The sequence below is a fragment of the Odocoileus virginianus genome, chromosome 31 (genome assembly GCF_023699985.2).
Source record: "Odocoileus virginianus isolate 20LAN1187 ecotype Illinois chromosome 31, Ovbor_1.2, whole genome shotgun sequence".
In the NCBI taxonomy this organism is placed as follows: Eukaryota; Metazoa; Chordata; class Mammalia; order Artiodactyla; family Cervidae; genus Odocoileus; species Odocoileus virginianus.
In genome coordinates this window covers 1,616,738-1,621,202 of record NC_069704.1, presented here as the reverse complement: position 1 = coordinate 1,621,202, position 4,465 = coordinate 1,616,738, and positions in this window count along the sequence as shown.

Here is a 4,465-nt window from a genome sequence, read left to right as displayed (position 1 = left end):
GCTGACTAAGGAGCCCTGTGCCTGAGCGGGGAGGACCCCGCTTCCCCTTGCAGAGGCCCAGGCTCTCCTGTGCAGGCGGGGGCTTCCACCCGGGGGGCCCAGGTACCCATACAGCCGACTGCTCGCGGTCGAGGGGCCGGGCGTCAGTGCTGGGGAGACGAAGGCCGCTGCCTCGTGGGGTGTCCCCACGTCCACAGTCCGCGTTGGGGTCTGCATCCTGCCCTGCCCTTGCCCCCTTGTCTCCGGAATCCTCTCGGTCTTGCAGGGATCTCGGCGCCCGTGGTGGACGGGTGGGCACTTGGAGGCCCAGGGGTTGAAGGGCCGTGGCTGGGGAGCCAGGCTGCCAGGTGGCCTGGCCTCTCCTCAGTCGACCCCTGGGAGTCAGGGCACCGAGGGCTTGGTTGGGACGAAGCTGAGTGACCGGACCGCAGTCATGCTAACACGCAGGTGCTCATGTGAACTTGGGGCAGATGAGCACCGTTAGCAGACGTTACCCTTCCACCCTGCTTTTGACGTGGACAGGGACCTGCTGGGCCTGCCGCTCCCCTGGAAGCCCCAACTCTGCAGCGCCTATGGGCAGCGGGCGCTGTGGCCTCCGGAGGTGCCCCATCTCCTGCCAGCTCATCTGCGCTGTGGGCAAACTTGCTCTCGCGCTCCGGTGGACGTAAATGCTGGCCCAGCAACGTGGATGACTGGATCAGGGCTGTGAACACGCTGGGGGGCTTGGCCGTGCATGTAAGGGCTGCAGGCACCTCTGATGGGACCTCCCAGGCCGTCCTCTTGGGGTGGGGCATGGGGAGCTGGGGATCATGGCCTCCAGGAGTCTCCGGGCATCCCGGCCTGTGCGACACTCACGGTCTGTGCAGATGCGTCGCGGGCTCTGCCCCACCTCGTCCATACCGCCTGCTTTTTAGTGAAGCCGCGTGTTTCTTTTCGGGCCGCACAGACTACGGTTTTGACTGCCCCGATTAGATGCGTTCACCGGAGCCTCTTAGCAGCGTCTGGATGGAGCTCTTAGCATTCCGCAGGGCTGTCCACGCTAATGTGTCAGAGGATGTGGGTGCCACTCGTGTGCAGAGAGCTTGAAAAATGGCCAGACAGAGGCAAGCTCGCCGGGCCTGCTGTCAGCGGCGCCGGCAGGATAATAAATCAACCTGTCTCCCGTCAGGGGTCAGTCGGGTTGATGTGGAGTGAGTCTGGGCCAATCTAATCAGGCCACCCAGCCGTCTGTCCGCAGCCGCCAGCGCCCCCCTCCTAGAGCGGGTGGTGCTGTGCTCCCCGGGGACTGGGCCCCCCGACCTGGGGGTTGCGGGGCTGAGATCAGTGGCCTGGAGTCCAGAGTGGGACCATCCTGCTGGGCCCGTGTGCATGGCCATCGAGGGGAGAGGGGTGCTCTTAGCCGAGGGTGGGGGGGCCGTAGCTCTAAGGGACTCGCTGTGGTGATGCTCCCGGGTGCGGAGCGCGGGGCTGGGCTCACGGTTTGCAGGTTTCTGTGCAAAGTGAAATTTCAGCCATTGTTCTGAAAGCCGGACAGACGGCACTGGAGTCGGTAGGACCCAGGCCTCTCTTTCCTTCCACGGTTTCTCCCCTGACTTGCCATGGTGCTTTTGTGAAGCCGCTCAGTCGTGTCCGACTCTTTGCGACCCCGTGGACTGTAGCCTACCAGGCTCCTCCGTCCATGGGATTTTCCAGGCAAGAATACTGGGGTGGGTTGCCATTTTCTTCTCCAGGAGATCTTCCCCACCCAGGATCGAGCCCGGGTCTCCTGCACTGTAGACAGACGTGTTACCGCCTGAGCCACCAGGGGCGTTGTGTTGCTTTCATGGACACAACGCAGTAATGAGCTCACTCCTCGTTAGTGGTGAGCGTCCTGACTGTCCCGCGGGAGACGGGGTCGACGCCCTGACGGGGAGGAGTGCAAGACCTGTTGGGCTTCCTGGTGGCAGATGGTACAGCGTCTGCCTACAACGCAGCAGACCTGGGTTTGATCCCTGGGTCGGGAGGGTCTTCTGGAGAAGGAAATGGCAACCCACTCCAGTACTCTTGCCTGGAAAATTCCATGGATGGAGGAACCTCAGAGGCTGCAGCCCACGGGGTCGCAAAGAGTTGGACACGACTGAGCGGCTTCACTTTCTTTTGTTTCTTTCTTTCTTTTAATGCAGTTTTAAGTAAAGAAAAAAAACAAAAATTTGAATTATTAGCATGCATTTTACCTTTTATCTTTGGGCTGCACTCTGCCAGTTTCCAGTGAATATAAAGGGACGTGAACTCACGTGTAGAGCCACGCATTCACTTGACTCATGTTTGTGGCTTGCCCCAGCTGGGTGCTGCCAGCCAGATGAGACCCGAGCAGAGGGACTCAGGACGGTTGAAAGAGGACGACAGTCCCCCTGGGAATGGAGCTGGTGAGGGCACTGCCCCAGGCTGGGGGGTGTTTTCAGGCCCCAGCAGGTGCCCGGGGTCCACCCTGACTCCTAGACCTGGGGGGGCCAGTACCTGGGGATGTTTGGCCAGGCATTTCCCCTTCTGTGCCCACCTCTCCAAACCACTGCAGACAGGGCACCCCAAGAATCATTAGACTCGGGGTGAGGAATGCTCTGGACGCTGCTGAGGGGGACAGGCTGGGCCCCTCAGCAGGGGTGGGGATGGAGCTGTACCCCGGGGGGTGAGGCTGTGGCCCCCGCACCGTGCAGGCCCTGCAGAGGCGGGGCGGCCGTGGTCGCCAGTGTGCTGGGATCAGGGGCGGCGAGGCCCAGGAGGCCCGGGCTGGGGAGCCAGGAACTGTCCAGGGAGGCTGGGGGACGGTGCCGGGCGGGTCCGAGCCTCCCAGTCTCCTTGTCTCTCTGATTTCACTCAAAAAGACACAAGTTCAGAAACAAGGTCAAGCATGTGAGGCTGTGACCGCAGAGCAGCCTTCCGAGCGGGCGAGGGGGTGCGGCCAGCTCCGCTCAGCGGCGTCTGACCCTCAGGGAGCTGCCGTCCAGAGCGACCGTGGCTTCTTGTCAGGAGGATGGAGGGTCGCTCTGTGTAGTCGGGTCTGAAAATTCACCCACGCATCCAGGGAAACCGCATTGCTGGTTCAAATCCACACACGTGAATTTGAGAAGAGCTTGCCCCAAGCTCAGCGAGCCTGTGCTGGGAGGTCAGCTCAGGCGGCAGGTGGGCTCCATGCCCCGAGGTGGTGAACCCACCACCCCTACCTGGAGGCCGGCGGCAGCCCTGGGCCAGTGCTGGGGCATCCACACATCCTGCGGGGGGTGGGGAGTCCTTCCTAACGCCGAACGCAGCCCTTGGTCCACCCTTCACTCCCAGACGGATGGAGGGGGCTCTGTGGGATCTCGAGGGGGTCACAAGAGGACAGAGAAGGGGGAGGCACAGGTGAAGGGTCCAGCAGAGACGAGGAGACGAGACGAAGCACCTTCTGGAAGGGGTGGAGGTCGGAACCCCAAGTGCGGCCGCACTTCCTGTCGGGGGGTCATCCAGGCCCTGGGAGTCAGTTCTCCAAGCAGCCGGCCACCGACGTGGACGCTGGCTGGCTGGAAACCTCTTGGGTGCGGATGCAGAGTCCAGGAGGAAAGAGAGAGTCTGGGGTTGGGGGAGGTCTGCCTGCCACCCTCCTGTGAGATCCAGCGGGGACCGGCGGTGAGGGAAGGGGCTGACAGGACACCCATCCTGGACACGTGCTGATGCCCCCAGGAGGCCGCAGGACTGGGGCTCAGAATGCGGTCAGTGGGACAGAACCATGCTCACGGCCTGTTTGCCTCTTCAGGCACGAGGAACGGGAACTCGCTGCAGAAGACGGAGCTGCTGGGAGGCCAGGGAGGGCGGGTCTCAGGGCCAGATGCCACTTGGGGTGGCCGGCTGCAGCCCGCAAGGCAATCCTCTCCTTCAGGTAGAATCGCCGTCCAGCTGGAGGCCTGGGAGGAGCTCGGCATCTCCTCCTTGTGTCATCAGCCCCGCCCGCCCTGGTGGGACACAGCCAGGGGGAGGTCCCCCGGGGGGGACCCAGCAGGGGTCGAGGGACTGGTGCTTCTGGGCCCCGAGGGCTGGGTACATGCGGATCAGACCACTTGTCCAATTCTGGAAATTTTGCTTTCTGTGAGTCAGATGGTGCTTTAATTTCAGGTTCTATTATATACGATTTTTGTGTTGTTTTAGTTGATGGTTTGCTTTCTTGAATGTCTTTGTTTCCAGTGAGCCAAAGTTCAGAAATGAACTTTTAGGTTGAAAAACATGTTCAAAGGGCAATATTTCATATGCTCATCGTAGTAGAATGACGTCATCATTTTTGCAGAAGAGGCAGGTCTGACGAAGTGCAGGGCGTAGGGCCAGAGTCAACGCCAGCCCCGCAGCGGTGGGGATGCGGCAGCCTTGGGGCTGGGGGGTCAGGTGACGCTTCCACGTGGGTGTGCATGTGCTGGCCCACGGGGACACTGCCCTGCCCAACGCTGCATATGTGGTTTCA